Raw genomic sequence first — 19,195 nt, forward strand, 5'->3', positions numbered from 1 at the left:
CGGGGCGCCTGGGTGGCTCAGTCAGTTAAGCATCTGCCTTCAGCTCAGGTCTTGATCTTAGGATCCTAGGAGATGGAGCACCACATCGGGCTCCATGCTCTGCATGGAGTCTGCTTCTCCCTTTGACCTCCCTCCCCCACCCCATCATGCACTCTCTCTTGTGCTCTGAAATAAATAAATAAAATCTTGAAAAGAAAATGAAACAGGCATCTAGATATTCTGTAGTGAAACAGCTACAGTCTTTTGATTCTTTATTTTTCAGCTCTTGATTCTTATAATCTATTTATGAAAGGATAGTAGTAACCCTAAAATATTTTCAGCCGCCATATATAAAGAATAACATTCATTTCACTGGTGAAAAATTATGTCTGATATTCCTTACACTAGTTAACACTCAGGTGTGCATATAATTAGCAGTATCTGAAAGGCTTCATTTTGCTGCCTCTTGAGAGGTCCCCTGATTGAGGTACGTCAACTCTTAAGAGTCCTTATAGGCAGGATTTTTGATTAGCATATTTTCAAAGTTAACTAACCACCTCTACTTGTAGATTAAAGCTAAGGAGCGTACACAAACACATCGAGTGTACTCACTGAATTATTTTAAAGACACAATACAGCTGAACTAATGGAAGAACTTTAAAAAGAGAAGTATAAAGCAAGTCAGCCCAGTGCAAGGTCAGAACATTTACATGTATACAAGGTGTACAGACTGACATGTATACCTGTATGCGAAGCCAGAATATATACATTTTGTGGTGCCGACCTATTGGCAGCAGATCCTCTCAGTTTTCATTACTTCTGAGGGGTATTGTCCCTGGATATAGAATTTTGGGTTCACAAGGTTTGTCTTTTTTTTTTTTTTTCCTTTCAGCTTTTCAAAAATACTTGATTGTCTTCTAATCACTTTCTGACATATATTCAGGTTTCTTTCATATTGATATTACCCTGTGTGGAATCACTTTATCTTTCAAGGTTTCCTCTTCATTTTTGGTTTTCTGTAGTTTTTCCATAGTGTGCCTGTTTGTGCATGTGTGTATGGTAGTGGTGGTGGTGGTGGTGGGAGATTGGTTTTTATATTTCTTGAAATATTGAGATTTTTAGATAAAAAGCTTATGTTTTGTACCAAAATTGACAACTTTTAGGCCATTACTATTTCAGATAATATTGTTTCATGCTCTTCTCTCTATCATAGATGGTGTGTGTACATGCCCGTTGGGGCAGGGGGGCAATGTGCCACAAATAACTGAGAGTTTATTCATTTTTATTCAATCTGTTTTCTCTGCTTTTCAATTGGATAATTTCTATCCATTTATTTTCTCTGCTTTTCAATTGGGTAAATTCTATCCATTATTTTCAAGTTTATTAATCCTTTCTTTTGACATCTCCATTATGTTCTTAAGTCCACCCCAGTAATGGTCAAATAGGATAATATACTTTTCAATTCTAAAACTCATTTTGTTTCTATTTCATTTCTTTAATGAGCATTTCCTCATATTTTTATTCATGGTGACTATTTTTCTTTAAGCCCGCAAACATATTTTTAACAGCTGCTTTAAAATCCCTATGTGCTACTTTTAACATCTGGGTCAACTTAGGTACGTTTTCATTGATTGCTTTTCCCTCTTGACTATAGATCACATTTTCTTATTTCTTTGCATGTCTAGTAATTTTTATTGTGTACCAGACATTATAGATCATATGTTTTCAAGACTGCGGATTTGATTATCTTTTAAGAGAGTTGGTTTTTATTCTAGCAGGCAGCTTATTTGTCTGGACTCAAACTCAAACATCTCTTGTGATGGGTGGCAGACAAAAACCTCTTTCAACTTTCCAGACGGTGCTTTTTATGCTCTGCTTGCACATGCCGTCAGGTGTCGGCCAAGGATTTGGGAAGGAATGTATACATGCGTTTGAGGGTGCCTCCTTCCATTTCTGGGTATCTCCTCTTGGATTAGCTGACCTGGTACTTTAAGTCTCTCTACTGACTTTCCAAGCTAGTAAGTCTATAGGTTTCTGCTTGAGTTCTAGCCGTTCCTCACCATATGGATTAGGGAATTTCCTTGAGTGGAAAAACTCTCTAGTCTTTGCTCTTAATGGATTTCCATTTTTTAAATGATATTTAAAGAAATTATTAGTTTATCATCATTATCTGTGTGAGAGTCCAGACAAGCTCATTGTCATTGGCAGGGGTGGAACTATGTGTAATTCATCTTGGTAGATATTATATTGAAGATTTTTTTCATGTACCTATATAAGTATCAATGTGATTGAAAATGCATTTTGGAAAAAAAATCTACATGTGTCATGAAAGGAACTCGTGAATAATAGGATAATAAGAACACTGAAATATTTATTCTCAAATCTTCATGTGGAGGCTTGATAACATTTTATATGAGAATGAGAAGTTCCACATTATTGTAGGCAAGGAAAATACTTAGTTTAAAAAACACAGAGGCAGGCACATATGGGATAGGTTTGCAGACATTTAGTCGAGTTGGTTGGGGGAGTGTCAGAAGATAAAACGGGGGCAAACTGGCAGAGGACTTTAATGCTAGACAGTGGCATTTTATAGTTACTTCTAAAGACAGCATAGAGACCATGAAGGAATTTGAGCAGGCTTGAATGACATGACATGAGTAATATTTAGGATTGATTCAAGCAGAGAGAGATGAAAGGCAGAGAGAAATTAAAGGAGGCAATTACAAAAGTCTGGAAGATCATGAGGATATTTAACAGTGTTATCACAATAGCAAAGGAAAGGAAGTGTGGAACTGATGTGAGAAGCTGCTCAGCAGGAAAGGTTATATAACAACATTCTATTGGATGTTGCTGCCTAACGTGAATTAAAAAACAATTCCAATTTTATTTCTTGATGACTGAGAAGAAAAATAAGAGGGAGCTGAGGAGGCAGAGTATGTTTTGTGAAAACATTTTAAAAAATGCTCAGTGTTTCTAAGTTATAACTTCTTCATTTCTATGTATAGTTATTAGAAAAATTGATCTGCATGCTAGGAGTGGGTGTAATCAGAATAGGTTGAATTATTAAGCCCTGGGTAGTTAATTGTCCCTGAATGAGTCTCCTCTCTCTTTCTCCTTGTCTCCCCGCCTCCATCCAACCCTCCATCCTATTCCTTTTCTCTCTCCCTCTCCCTCTATCCACATGCTTGGAAAATTCCATTACTTAGCTGGCAGCACATGTCTAGGGGGTATCAGTCTAAATAGAGACTGAGCAGACAGAGTAATATAAGGCAAATCAGGTTAGCACACAAATTTATAACCACTTGAAATAGGAAAAGAATATTATAAAATGACAGACAACATCAGTGCTACAGAGAGGGCAGTTTGGCGAAAAGAATGAGTCATTAGAATGCAGGAGATTAAAAAGTGACTGGATAGTGACCAAATAAAGACGATAATATTACCTATTTAATCCAGAAATAGAATTGTACAGATTTGGGAATTAATTGTGTGTGTGTGTGTATGTGTGTGAAAGCTAAGATCTTTAGACATGATGTGATTGCCTAAAAAGATAATTTGAGTAAAAAGGGAAAAGAGCTAAATATGGAGCCCAGAAACGCCAATACTTGAACTTATAGTGGAGGAAGATACGCATTCTCTCAAATAAATAAAATAAGTCTATTTTTCTAAAAAAAGGAGGCCTAGGTGGCTCAGTGTGTTAAGCAACTGACTCTTGATTTCATGTCAGGCGGTGCTGTCAGGGTCACTAGATCCAGCCCCACATTGGGCTCTGTGCTCAGCAGGGAGTCTGCTTAAGATCCTCCTTCTCTGCCCCTCCCCCTGCTTGTACATGTGCTTGGTCTCTCTCTCCCTCTCAGCTAAATAAAATAAGTCTATAAAAAAAAAAAAAAAAACAAAACAGAAAGGCTGGTGGAGGAAGAAAAACCCACAAAGAGATTTGGAAGGAGGGCCAAGGAGGTTTAGAAGAGAAATCGGATTGAGATGGCACAGAAATAAAGGAGTGATCGCCAAAGTTAGAAGTTTTAAAGAGTCAAAAGTGTCACGGGACCTAGAAAGTCTTCGGAGGCATTTATGAGAGAGTTTCAGTAAAATGTGCATACAAACCATGGTCTTCTGGCAGTAAAGATTAAAGCCACTTTTCTCTTGAATCACTTTTATCTCACACTGCATTATTTTCCAATTTTTATGGAAATATAATATAAATACAAGAAATATATAGCATGTGAATGAATAGCTAGATCATTTTCACAAATGGAAGATCCCTTTTTTACAAGTACCCAGATCAAATGCTTTATTTTACTTTATTTTATTTTACTTTATTTTCTATTTTCACCTCTTTTTCTTCTTATAGGGTGTAAACTCTTGGGATATTTTTTCTCATATGCCCCTTTTAGTTTAGTCTTCATTTTTAAAATTGTTTTTCCTTTTTATTTTAAAGTTCTTCCTGACTTATGTCACCTCATTTTTGGGTATTTCTAATTTTGCTTGTGGTTTATTTCTTCTATGATTTTCTTAATTTCTTCGAAACTCTATTGAAATACTAAATTGTGGTTTCTTTCCTATTTTGTGGCATATTTTCTGACAAGCTGTCATTATCTGTGGCGAATGTTTTTCTGTTCCTTATTTTTTTTCTTACAAGAACACTGTAGTGGATTTAGCTGTGATCTTTCTTTGTTGCTCATTTTTATGTAAAGTTAGTTTTCCTGAACTTCTAAAAGGGAAGTGTGGATCAGAATAGGTATCTAGGACCTTCGTGTTCCAGAACTCACCATTCATGTTAAAAAATATGGAGAAGTACATATACACGCTTCTCCTGGCTATCTTCTCTTCATCTTTTAATGGGATATTGCTCTTTCTCTGACCTTCTTTATCTTTTTCTTGGACAAATGGTATTGTAATTTCAGCAGTTTCTTCTTGGAAGGGAGATGGGCTGGTGAATTTTGAGGGTTCACAGAGGTTCATCCTTCCCATGAACCTCTTGGAATCCCTCACAGATTGAATTGGCAAGAATTCCTCCCAAGTTCAGCTGATGATCTAAAGTGATGCTACACCCTCAGTGAACACTTGGAAATTTGAGGGTTTTTTTTTCCCCCCCCTCAGGTTTATCAAAACTTGGTTGCTTCTTTTTGCAAGATACTAATACCCTGTGTGGTTTATGGCTCATGGTAGTTCATCCACACCTGCTCGTATTTGGGGACTCATGGGGATGGCTCAACGGCCAGTTTTGCTCTAAACGTGGTCAGTGAGGTTTTGGTTTTGCATTTCCAGTCAATCTATCTGTTTTTCTGGGAGAATTTATAGAGAATAGAATGTGTGCCTCTGCTGGTATCCTTACAAGCTCACAGTACCATTTTTTAAAAGACTTATTTATTTCAGAGAGAGAGAGAGCACAACAGGAGGGGCAGAGGGAGACAGAGAATCTCAAGCAGACTCCATGCCGAGCACAGAGCTCAGTGCAGGGCTCAGCCTCAGGACCCTGAGATCACAATCTGAGCCGAATCCAAGACTCAGAAGCTTAACCAACTGCATCACCCAGGCGCCCCTCACAGTGTCAGAACACAATGACTTCAATACGATATTAGCATATTACTGTTTGTATTAGTTTTCTATGATGCAAAAAAATTATCAACAATCTGGCAGCTTAAAACAACATACATTTATTATCTCACATTTTCTGTGGGGGAGGAGTCCAGATACTACCCAGTGGGCTCTACTGCTCAAGATGTCTCTAGGACTGCAACTGTCTTTCCAGAGTGCAATGTCATATCCCAAGTTCTTGTTGTGTTTGACAGAATTCAGTTCCTTGTTGAACTGTAAGGCTCAAGTCCCCATTTTCTTGATGTCTGTCACCTTCACAGCTCATGGAGGCCACTGCAGGTCCTTGCCACAGATGTTTTAAGAGACGAGACAAAGCAAAGGCATAGAGGCAAGGGTGAAAAATGAAGTCACTGGTTTCTAAAGTTTGTCAGCAGCTCTCCTCTTAAAAGAAAGCACATTCCTTTTGGCGAGAACCATAGGAATTAAGGGATGAATGTGTGGGCCATCTCTAAAGTTTGCCCAAACTTGGGAAAATACGATTATCCTTGTGGGCATAAGCATTTGAATATAGATTGCTGTGATATGTCCTTAGTGTAGGGTGTATTTTCTCAGTGTATTTTTATTAAAAGCCTATTTAGATCAGTTTTTTTTTTTTAAGATTTTTATTTATTTGACAGAGAGAAATCACAAGTAGGCAGAGAGAGAGGGGAAGCAGGCTCCCCGCCAAGCAGACAGCCTGATGTGGGACTCGATCCCAGGACCCTGAGATCATGAGCTGAAGGCAGAGGCTTAACCCACTGAGCCACTCAGGTGCCCCTAGATCAATTTTTAACTATGCAGACTGAATTAAGCATGCAACTGTGCTTGGCACTGACTATTTTCAATAACACATTCTTTGATTTTCAGTGTACAGTTTTGACACATTTCCTCAGCTATTTAAGTTGGGATATTATCGCCTTCAAAGTCATGAGGTTTACACATATCCCTCCATCCAGTATAAGTCTCTTTTGAAAATGTGTTAGAAACTGTACGTAAGTAGGGGTTCCTAGCAATTAGTCCATATTTGTACTTCACAGACTGAAAATTTGCATTTTCTAGTTAAATATTTTATAATGTGCCAGTAAGAGATTACAATTTAGACGTAACAAGACTCTTGCCTTTTAGAGTTATACATTTACATACTGAATACACTCATACATTTTACATACATACATTTTTAGATATTTTACATATTACAGCCATACATTTACATACATTTACATATTACATACAGAGTTTGGACTCTGTATTTTCAATAAATATACGTTCAGACATTAATACCTAAACATCCAAACTAGATCAAAGCATCCATGTTATGAATACATGGATTTTTTTTTTACATCAAATATATTTTTTGACAGGTACTTAATTTGTATTTGTTCCTTAGTTAAATTTTGGTTTTTGCTTATATCACAGAGTAAAATTCCATTGGGTAGCCAACAAAACTAGTAACAGTTTCTAGAGATTTAAAAAAAATCACCCAGTAGAATTATATAACTGATGTCAGTATTTTGTTTTACACAGCTCTGATCTGTTCATTTAATATTCTTCATGTTTTTCACGAAGAGATAGGTTTATTTTTATTTCATGAATTATTTTGTTAATACCAACTCTTGCCACACCCAGCTTCTAAACCCACAAAAGTATAAAGATTTTTATTTTTAAAAAATTTTTTAAAAGATTTTATTTGAGAGAGAAAGAGCACAAAAGTGGGATGGGAGAGGCATGCAGAGGGAGAGAGAGAAGCAGATTCCCTGGTGAGGTGGGAGCCTGATGCGGGACTTGATCCCAGGACCCTGGGATCATGAGCTGAATCGAAGGCAGAGGCTTAACCCACTGAGCCACCCAGGTGCCTGCACAAAGATTTTTAAATTCATTCTTTCAGTGGCTTTCTGTTAGGTCCCTGTTTATTTCTGTTTGTTTAACTGCAATTATCTTAACAGTTGGTGAAAAAAAATGTTAAGGTAATCATTTTTTAATAATTTTGTAAAAATCAATGGTGGGCATTGGCCATTTAAATAGAACAAATATATAAAGACTGTGCATCAAGTATTATGCAACATTTGTACTTTCAGGATATTTTTATATATTAAACTAGCCTTTAGTTAACAGAAATGTCCAGATCATAACTCATACCAAGGTATTTTTGTAAGCCTTATTGGTCACATGTTTTGTAGGGTAACCCTGGTTGTAATTTCCTGATCTATTTTTGTGAAAGTACATAGAAATATTTTATTGATTTAAAAATTATGGCAATTTTTTATGTTCTCATTTCAAATAAGTGATTAAAAGGCAATATAGATCACCCTATGAAATCAGGTTTAGGTTTTGTTTTGGTCTCACTCTACATTTTTCATTCTGTGGACCAGGTGCTTGTTTACGTATTTTGTACTGAAAATGTAGTGAAAATTATGGCAATGAAAATAGACATTACAGTAAGACTTTGAGGGTTTTTTTTTTTTTGGCAGCAGAGAAAATGGAAATATTTCATGTTTTAAAATATTGAAAATTAAATGGTGGAAGGGGAAATTATATATACTAACATAGTAACTATCAAAGATAATATATCAGTAGTTCTTTTAAAAAAAAGACAAAAATCTTTTGAGTAGGTCAAGAAGACTCTTTCAGGTTTAATAGTGCACTGTATCAAGACTTATTTAGAAACTAGCATTAGGAGATCTTTAAACAGAATCAGTATTTTAAAAGAAATGATAACATTTTGTCAGCTGGGTCCTCCAGTCATTCTGTATATTGTTTCTTCTGCCTTATTTACTGCAAATCAAAAGTGAGTGTGGGGCTTTCACCAGGAGCTTTGCAGTCGGTTATTTTTGTGATGTTTCAAACCCCTCGGGCATTTTAAAGTGCCTGCAGAGAGAGGGATTGCTCCTTCAGGTCCTTCTCTCTGTCACTTCTAATAGGAAAGCGTCCTCCATGATCTGGTGGGAAGGAAAACAGGTTTCCTTGTGCTGCTTTTTCTCTGAGGATGATTCCATGGAAGCTCTTGGAAAGGCAGCCTGCCTGACACACTTTACTTATGTCGTGGCTCTCTACTTTGCAGCCTCTCTCTCCAGCTCTGTGTGCTATGAGCAAGTGGAAGGTGCAGAGAGACATTGGGTGATGGCTGTGTGGTCAAGCAGCTTCCCCGTTGGCCCCTGGGAAACGAGGGAGCAGGAGAGGCTGATGTCGGTCTATCCACAGGGAGCAGAGAGCTCTGCTATAGGGCTTTGGGCTTTGTTTCCCCTTAAAAATATGAATACATGGAAGAAGTCAATTAAAAAAATGTGAAAGTGCTGCCATGTCCACTTTGGCCCACCTCTTCCATGGCACCTTTGTGATCATACTTGGATGCTGAATTTTCCAAGCATGGGTGCGTGTATGTGTTAAAACAAAAATGTTAAGCTCCACTTGAGGTTCTGATTTTGTTGATTTGAACTAAAAAATATTTCATGGACATTCATTATATGCTAGGACATAATAATCCTATCTCATTCATTTAAATGACTGCATAGTATTTCACAGTAAGTGCAAATCATAATGTACTAAATGAAGCGTTTTATTGTAACCCCGAGGCCACAGTGAAGCAAAGAATGAACGTGGTGCTTGGATGGTTGGGCACCTAAAGGGCAAATGAGCTCCTCCTGGCTCATGGAGCAGTAAAGCATTCATGTCCTTTTAGTTTAATCAGTTGTTAGAAACTGGCAGCCGTATGCTTGATTCTGCTCCTAGCGGTGCTCTGTGTCCCAGTGTTTCTGGTTTGTTCTGGTTTAAAGAGCCTACTTTTGAAAACTGGTTGGTTTCACGTTGTCAATTATGAGTCCTCTTGAACTGAAATGTAAAGAATCAGTTGGTGCTGAGTAGTTGCTGCTGGACTCCTCACACAGCGGCCATACCAGCAGCAGTGCTCCGCCGTCCCCATCACTCCCGCGTGCGGCCAGGCTCTTGCCCGTCTGTCATCTCCCGCTGGTCCTGGCAGGCATTGGGATTTGATGCCCAAGCACTAGAAGAATTAGGAACTGCCCCCAGAGCCCTAAGTGCTTAGAATCTAGTAGTCGTCCAGTAACCTTGGAATGAATAAATGACTGTGTGGACTAATGAGTAGGTGAATGGGTTTGTTACATTCCTACTTTGGTGTAAAACTCTGTTTAGGATACCGAGAAGTCCAGCTTGAGAAATGAGTGGAAGCGTTGATAAAATACAATTTTTAAGTACCCTCTCCCACACCTTTTTTCTTTTCATGATGTAGATTTGCCCACTCTTGAAAATGCTTGGTGATGAAATAATAATAGATATTTGTTTTTACTTCTCTGGTCTTTATTTATTTATTTATTTATTTTTTAAGATTTTATTTATTTATTTGACACAGAGAGAGAGAGAGAGAGAGATCACAAGTAGGCAGGGAGGCAGACAGAGAGAGAGGGGGAAACAGGCTCCCTCTCTGCCCAGTAGAGAGCCTGATGCAGGGCTCGATCCCAGGACCCTGAGATCATGACTTGAGCTGAAGGCAGAGGCTTAACCCACTGAGCCACCCAGGCACCCCTTCTCTGGTCTTTAGAACATAAATTAGGCATCATGACGTGAAGAGCAGAGACATTCTTTAGGTATGCTTTTTTGTTAATTTACAAAATGCATACAGAAAAGTGTACAGATCAAAAAATCGTACTCACAATTAATTTTTACAAATTGAGCACATCTATCCACCAGTATCCAGATCATGAAATAAAACATCACCGGCACTCCAAAATCTCTGCTCTGTACCTTCCCAGTTACTATTCCGTGCAGATTACCACTATTCTGACTTCCATCACTACTGATTAGTTTTGCCAGTTTTAGAATTTTATGTAAATAGAATCACATGGCATATATTTTTTGTGTGCCCAGCTTTATTTGCTTAGTAGGGTGGTGAGATAAATCTGTGTTGTGTGTAGTTGGAGGTCATGCGTTCTTGTTGATACATAGTATTTCTTTGTATAGATATACCTCAGTGTATTTACCTGTTCTTCTTTTGCTGATTATTGGGTCATTTAAATTCTGTGCTTTTGTGCTTTTCTGTTCTGTTGTGTTTTTGTGAACATTCTTGTGCATGTCTTTGGTAAACATTGGTCTATCTTTTTGCTTAGTGTTTTCTGGGAGTAGAATGAATGCATCATGGAGGATACATATGTCTAGCTTTAGTAAGTACTACCAAACCGTTTTCCAGTCATTGTACTGATTTCATGCCCTCCAGCAGTGTGAGTGGTCCAGGTCCCCCATGCTCTGCAGACAATACTGGGCATTTTCTTTTTTCCGGCCATTTTGGTGCATACGTAGTGGTATCACGTTGTGGTTTTAGTCTTCATTTTCCTGATGACTAATAAAGTTGGAGCATTTTTCATATTTTATTGATGCTTAGAATTTTTGAGTTACTCTTGAAATGAAGTCTCTGGCTGGCCAGTGAAGAGCTGTTTGACCTTTGCCAGATGGGTTTGCTGAGGGAGTTTATGAGAGAGCAAATATAAAATATGCAGGTCAGTTTGGGAGAAAATAAGTATCTATCACTGATAATTATCTATCACTGCTGGTATGACCCCTTTCTTTGCTTTTCAAAACTGATAGAAAACTTAAAATAAGGGTCGGAAATAAAATTGGGAGGGAAAATAGTGGAAGAGAACTGTTGGATTATATATAAAGAGATGGTGGGAAAAGAGGGAGCAGGGAGGTCAGTAAAACTAATACTTCCTGATAGTGATATTAACCTTCTTATCAACCAAGGTAAGTCTATGAAGAAAGAATTAGGTCTTACTGGAAGGAAAAGTATAGAGATTTTGGATTCACGAATTTTTGATTTTGGTTTTGGATTCACGAATCCCTGAGTTTTCTTTTTTTTTTCATTATAACTTAACTAGATATTTTACAGGGTTACCCATTACACAGTCATCAGTCATTAGTGAGAATTAAATACATTAAAAAATAAATATAAGAACATTTTAAGTATAAAAGTAGAATATAAGTCACATATAAATAAAAAAATGTAGCCCAATTGTGAAGTAAGTATGCAACAAAAAGTACCTACTTTTATGACCTTTTCCATCTTTGAGCTTTGAGATATATTTATGACATAATTCTGTATATAAGGGACACTGACAACATAATGAACAGTATCCACAGTATAAGTCCATCACAAAGAAAAAGAGACTTTCTACATGTGGACTTTTGTACCTCATGCCAAAAACTTAATGTTTTCATAGTTTATTGCTTTTCACATTTATAGTACTCTGACAGCTAGAGATGATCTCTTTCCCTTATGTGATGGCTGCTGGGTAATGGTAGATGTTTTGTGGTAGGTACATTAGCTTGCTTTAGGTTGGAAATGATGTGAAATGGATTCAGCTTTTAAATATTCTCTTGAAAGTATCTGAAGAAATTTTGAAAAAATACACCTTAAGATGTTAATAAAATTCTCTAATTCTAAAGATATGTTTGACATTCATTGAAACTTAGTAACTGTTAGGAGAAAATGTGCTAACCTGGTGGGTTTTTCTTATTTTCAAGAATGTTTTCACGAAGACATTTGAGTAACATTAGGTGATTAAGTAATATGTTGGCTCCTTACAACTAACTTGAATTTTATTAGTGTAGTCAACTTAAATTAGTTACAAATTTAATCACATGCTATACTGCTAATTCACGAGCATGATATGGAACAGATGTACATAGAGTTAAATTTGGTGGTCTAATTAAAATATTGGCTTAATTAAAATGACTTGCTTATTCCAGTCTGGCAAATTGAATTTTCTCAGCTTTCACTTCCCAAAGGGAGATATATTTAAAATAACTAGACTCAAATTTTACTCATTTATTGTATTAACTTTTAAAATTCTTTAATGTTGTGGGTTTCTTTTCCTGAAAATTTGTTTGTGTAGATGAAACAACGAGGCAGAGAAAGGTAAGAAGTAGTGGAAAAGTTCCATAGGAATACAGGATTCTCGGTGTGTTGACTATCACCATAATTTTGGTGAATATGAAAGAAAATGAAGAAAATAAGAAGAAAAGGAAGAAAAAATAATATAAGAGACTCAAGATTTAAATGTTAAATATGCTTTTTATATGTCCATCCATATTCTCACACCTGAAACATTTGTCCAACTTTGGTAGTCTGTGTAGATTGAGGGATCAACATGTAGATTCAATTTTATTTCCCAAATAAAATTCTGGAGCAGCATTAACAAGGTATAATTTCCTCCCATCCAGTATCCTCAGGAAAGTTTGTTTTCCTGCATAATTCCCCATTTTCTCATTTGTAAGATGAGATAAAGGGTCACTTCTAATTTAAAATTACGTAGCAGTGAAATAATATCATCTTTTTCACAGTCTTATTGTGAATATCAGATCATCCCAGTAAGAATCTTAATAAATGTAATGACTGTGTATTGAGTACATGCCACGTGCCAGATGTTTTTGTTCCTTTTCTTTGAGCTCCTAACTTCCCACAAGGGAGGAATAATCACTCTCATATAACAAATGAGGAAAGTAAAAAGAAGGTAAGTTGCTTCTTAATGCTGCACAATAAATATACAGACTTGGACTTCACGGTCCAAGGTCAAGTTTTTTGCATTATGCTGTGCTTTGCTTTGCTTCATGACATACTGTCTTAGGGCATTTTGTTAACCATCGAGTGCCATATAAAGAGTTTAATGATGGTGGTAATAACTAAGTCTAAACAGGCATCATCTACATGAATCTGTGCCCTCCACTGCTCATACTCTCTCAACTTGACTTTCATCCTCTGCTTCCTTCCATAGACATCATCCCTTTTCTCTAATCCTTCAATCTCTTCAGATTTTACTACCTTCTTGATACAGCGGAGACCTCACTGCCCTGACATTGACAAAATACAACCACAAACGAGTTTGATCTTTGTGTATCTACCTTTATGATTTATTAATCCTTGTTCATTTGAACCTTTGGCTTTCTCCAGTGGACCTTTCAAACTGCTGAATATCATTAGAGACATTTAGAAGATGTTGGTTATCACAATTGTTATTCAGATGAGTCCGTGTACGTGTGGTCCAATCACTTTCAGTCCTTAATTAACTGCCCTGGCGTTATCCAGGTCACTGTGGTTCTGGAGGTAAAATGATATAATGAAAAGAATATAGGCTTTGAACTGGACAGATGCAGTCTCAAATCTGAGTTCTGCTGCCCACTACCATCAGTACTTCACCTATTTGAATTTTGGTTTCCTCATCTGTAATTTAAGTCTCTTCTAATACCTTGCTTGCCAGATTGCGTGGCTTTTCTGACTGATGACTCTCGCATCTTATCCCCAGGCTTGACCTCTGTCTAGCACCCTACATCCACATTTTCTACACCTGCTATACCCCCATGAGATAATGTCCTAGAGACATTGCAAAGAAGCAGTTCTTTTCATAATAAAACTTTGAAAATTCAGGTTGACTAAGGAAGGAGAATCTTCTGGATGAGGAAGGAGGTAGGTCCACCCTACTTTTATGATTCACCTCATCCTAAGAGACCAACGAGGCGATCACAACAGTATGTGCCACATCTCAGACACTGTATTCACTCATTTGCTCATGTCTTTGTTCATGCTGATCCCTTTGCTTGAACAGCTTATCTTTATTCTTTGTTGAGACAATTCTAACTCATTTTTCAGGGCTGAGTTTACACATCAGCTCCTTTGATGTTTATCTCAACCTCCACCTGGTAGAATTAATTACATTTCCTTTGGATTTCCATTGTACTTAAGTCTTAATTATGAATTATGATTTCTATATGAATATCAAAGTGTCTCTAAGGAAAGAGGTTGTCATTTCTATTACTGTCAGCAGAATCCTGACAGTAGTCATTGAAATTATGCACTAAAAACATGGAACGAGGAACTCTTCTTTCTGATGGAAAAATAAAATGTTCGGCCTTTTTTGTGTGTTTCTTTAAAGTATTATTAGAATTTAATATTATATCAATATAATTCACTTTTGTTTGATAAACTTATTCTAAATTTATCTCATGAATTTTAAACACATGCACCCTCACTGATGGTGATTTGCTGTCATCTCTGTCCCCCTCCCCAGCCCTTGACAGCTACTGACCTGTTATCTGTTCTAATAGTTTTGTAATGTTGAGAACATAGTTTAAATGGAATCATACAGTAGGCAGATTCTGAGATCAGCTTCTGTCACTTAGCATAAAGCATTTGAGATTATATCCCGCAGTGTGTTTATTAGTACTTTGTCCCCCTTCATTGCTGAGGCATTTTCCTAGCATGAATGTGTCCTAGTTGGCTTATCCATTCTCATACTGTGGGGCACTTGGGCCATTTCCAGATTTTGGTGATTATGAATAATGCAGATTGTGGTGAGCCAAATTCCAAGATGAGCCTGAGGACTCAGACCCTGTATCATCCCCTCCCCTTGAGTTGGGCGTGGGGAGGGACCTGTAACTTGCTTCTACCCAATAGAATATGACAAAGGTGATGTGATGTCACTCCCATGACTAGGTTATATTGTAGGAAAAAGGTGAAGGGAGTCTGCCGGTGTAATTAGTTCCCGGTCAGTTTTCTTTAAGCTGGCAGTTGCTAACCCTTGTCAGTAGATGGCACTGAGGAACATTCCAGAAGGAAGAGGCAGTCTTTGGTTCTGGTCTGGCTCCTTCCTTCACCAGGTTTCTAGAGACTGTACTTTCTCTTTATTACCCAGACCCGTCATTTTCTAAGTGTGAGGTGTCCCATGGACACAAATTTCTGCAGCACCTGGCCGCAGCTCTCCACTCCAACAGACACAGCAGGGGAGCCCAGGAGCACGTGGGGCTGCACCCCAGAGGGGGCAGATTGCTGACTCCCCTGCTCCCTTTCCTCACCATGTGGGGCCAGTGGGCCCACGGGGCTGGTCATCCAAGGAACCGCCCAGTTCACACCCTGCCGGCATGCTAGGTTCTGTAGAGGGAGGCCTCTCCAACAGAGCATCTGTTCAGGTGTTCCCCTGATGCCCCATGCACACATGACTTTCTCTGTGGGCCCAAGGGTTACAGCTCTTGCCTGGGGACAGCGAACCCCTTCAGACCAGGCAACAGCACAAGCTACTCCTCCATCCAGTGGTGGAAAAGCACACTTTCTCTAGTGAGGTATGACTCTCCCCCTCCCAGGGTTTTCCTTCCTCAGGCTTCCTTTCGTCATACTTGCTCTCTTGTCATCACTTCATCATGGTTTATATTAAACATTGCTGTTTAATCCACTGTATCATTTTTTGGTCACTTGATTGGATCCAGACTGATTAAAAAAAATAATAAGCTATTCCTTTTACCACTTAGGAACTACATATTTGCTGATTTTCGATTGAAATTACCAAAAGGATTTTACCAAAGCAGAAAACTTGCCTCAGTGTGTGCTCCTGAGGAGGAGGCTACCATATGCTAGAAGGTCCAAGTATGTTTTATTAGCTATGATACAGAACCAGATTGGAGGAAGGCACTTAGGGTCGAATAGTGCTACTCAACAGCACAGTGCCTTCTTATGGGATTTTTCTGGCAAACTCTCAGGACCTTGCTGGGAACATCTGGAAGGGGGCTAGGTGAAACCCATTATATACATGACGTAGAGCCTGGCCTAACCATAAAGTTGTATGCAGAAAGCCTACAAAACAAAACAAATACACACGAACAACTGACCCGCAGGGTGGCAGTTTTAGCAAACACAGGAGGGGGAAAGCACAAGTCAACAAGCCTTGCACCCGTGTTGTTTTCCTTTCGGGACTTGCCACAGGATTCCCTTCCAGTCCCTTCCCCCCAGGTGGCTAAATCACTGTTGAGATCGTGTAACATTTGGGTCAGCTAGATGTGTGGGAGGACAAGTGACAGGAGTCCAGAAGACCCTGAGAGACTTAATGGGGAATGGCTCACCTCACTTCAAGTCATACCAGGCCTGTAGACACCTCTTCACTCCAGTGATGTGTAAATAAGAATTGACGAACCTCGGGGCTTATAGAAGAAGTTCTGAACCTAAAATATTGTAGAACTAGAGAATGAAAAATATTTGTTGGAGGAACGCAGATAGAATATAATATTTGACATCCACGTAAACCCAATGTAACATGGGCTCTGTGAGATTGCATATCAGAGATGCTATAAAGACTGGGTGGAAGTCTAACACAGCTTCAGCAGTGGTTCTCCAGATACTAGGGTTATGAAGAGTCATCATTTGCAACCTTTATTTATTATTAGTCTACATTTTCCTCCATAATGATATATTGATTCAATAGCAATGATATTTTTTTCAGTCATTTATAGTCCTTACAAGTCGCTGCCTTTTCCTCTGTAAAGAGTTTAAAAATAAAAGGCAGAGTCAAATTAAAAGTATTTTTTTCAACCTTTGCCCAGTCTCATTCCCTTTTCCAGAACGAAACACCACCCCCAGTTTGAGTTGTGTCTTTCATACTTCTCTTTTTCTCTCTGGAAGTGCTCAACCCAAACAGTGTGGTTGTGTGTGTATGTGGTGGGGTGGGGGGTAACTTAAAATCCCAGTCTCCTGTTGTCTGTGTAACTTGGGGCAAGGCACTCTTCCTCTCCATGCCTCAGTGTCCTCCTCCATAAAATGAGCTTATAGTAGTATTCCATGTATAGGGTCATTGTGAAGATTGGATTAATACAAGTAAAACACCTAGAACAGTGCTTGACAAATAGGGACCGTCAGGGAGTCATCAGCTTTCACTGGCACCACCATCAGCAGCATCTCATTCCTTTAACTTTCCAGTGGGAACCGCCCTCGTGTGTTAGTGCCCTCATGTGTTCATTCACAGACCTGAATTCCTAGTTCTAACATACCTTTTGATATCTCCTATCAAGTCTGGTATCTCCTGTTGTTTAAAAAGTATCCAAATCAGTAAATCAAACACATTCTTAGGGTGAGATTTACCATGTTTCCTTAGAAATCTTTTCTTTCATCTTTTCCTACTCTGCTCCTTAGCGCAGTTAAGATATTACTCTTTTCTCTCTCACCCATGCTTAAAAACCTCAGCGTTGTGTTGTTAACCCAGCTTTCTCCCCCAAGTTGAATCAGGAGCGATGTGATTTTTTTTTTTTTTTTTTTTTTTTTGGCTGTGTCTTTAAACTACCTTTCCAATTCATTCCTCTTTCTGTTCCTTCTGCCAGAACTATTCTTACCCCTGACTGCTTCTCCTCGTTTCCTTAGGGTCTCACTGGCTCTTCAGTCTGGCTTTATCTCTGCTGTCAGATTAACTTCCCGAAACAATAAGTCTTTTCAGAACGTTCACGAAGTACCGTTGCCCATGGAGTGAAGGCCGCCGGAGTGCCTCATCTCAGACAGCCCGTGTCCTTCACAGTCTGCCTCTAACCCACTTTCTGTCTTCTGTCTCTCCTGCTCACTAAACTTCCCCAGTGTGAATCTGGTGACAGTCAATCAGGGCCACTCACTCTTTTCTTACCCATCTCTTCATCTTGAAATGTTTGTTCCTCCTTTCAGTCTTCCTATAGAAGAGTGGTTGAGGGGCTTCGGAATTTGACCTTTCTGTTTCTAGCTGTATGAATTTGGGTCCGTCTCTTTATATCTCTGAGCCTCGGAACCTTTATTTGTAAAATTGGGTAAAAATACCAGTCTCGTAAGGTTGTAGCGACAATGAACTAATAAACAAGTAAGCAACGTTCTTGGAACAATATCGGAGACATTGAAAGTGTTCCCAATATAAATCTTAACTGTTTTTTGTTTGTTTGTTTGTTTGTTTCCCTGGGAAAAACATTTCAGGGTATTACCACTCCGTCTTTCAGCCCAGACCACTCTGCCCCCAGGACTAAAATTAAGTTCCAAGTTGATGTTGTCATCAGAGTGTGTACCTCATTATAGCACTTTTCACACCGATGCACTCATTATAGTAATTATATTTCCGTATCTAGAGCCTGAAAGACATTGTTCTCATCTTGTGATGTTCTTTGAAGAATCACTGTACATTTAAATACCTATCTTAAGGATTTGTAATAAGCAATGAAGGAGACCATTTAGGTAAAAGCGTTTTGTATCTTAAGGGCTCTGCAGGAATGAACCTTTGCAACAACTATCACAGTGCTGCACAGAGTAACGAAGTGAACATTGGAAGATGACCCCCACTGAGATGACGCCATAGAGCATTAGGCGCAATGTTTATTCTCCATTCTGTTATCACAGATTATGGGATCCTAGTGAAACATGCTGGTTGTCCCTTTTAATTTGATTGTGTTTCTATTCTGTCTCTATCCATAGGCATGAGCTGCCACAATAATCATTAAAAGCAAGAAACATGCTAAGGATATGCTCACCTTCCTTTTGTGTTTGTGTAATAAGCTGATTTTTGTGGTTTGATGGATGAGATGCAGGGAGAATGACTACATCATGGAGCAGGTTTTCCCATTTCAAGTATATAGCAAATTAGGCTGTAGCCCAGACATTATAAAACCAGAAAGGGTTTAATGATTATTAGCTTTGAAAATAATTTTGGAATATTCTTCTCTAACTGTATGAGAATACCATAATGAGGATACAATCCCCCATATGCATATTTCCTATGTCCCTAAGAAAAGAAACCAGGAATCCCTTAACCTAGACTCCCGATAACCATGAAAGACTACTCATTAGCCCTATTTTCCAGAATTCCCTTTGTTG

At 38.4% G+C, this 19,195-nt stretch overlaps 1 protein-coding gene across 1 annotated transcript in view; it reads left to right on the forward strand.

Annotated features, from left to right (window-relative positions):
• Window positions 1–19,195, forward strand: part of SEMA3E (semaphorin 3E) — a 243,294-nt gene that overhangs the window by 162,749 nt on the left and 61,350 nt on the right. The window lies entirely within an intron of this gene.

Source organism: Lontra canadensis, unplaced genomic scaffold (genome assembly GCF_010015895.1).
Source record: "Lontra canadensis isolate GAN:19392208 unplaced genomic scaffold, GSC_riverotter_1.0 scaffold48, whole genome shotgun sequence".
NCBI lineage: Eukaryota > Metazoa > Chordata > Mammalia > Carnivora > Mustelidae > Lontra > Lontra canadensis.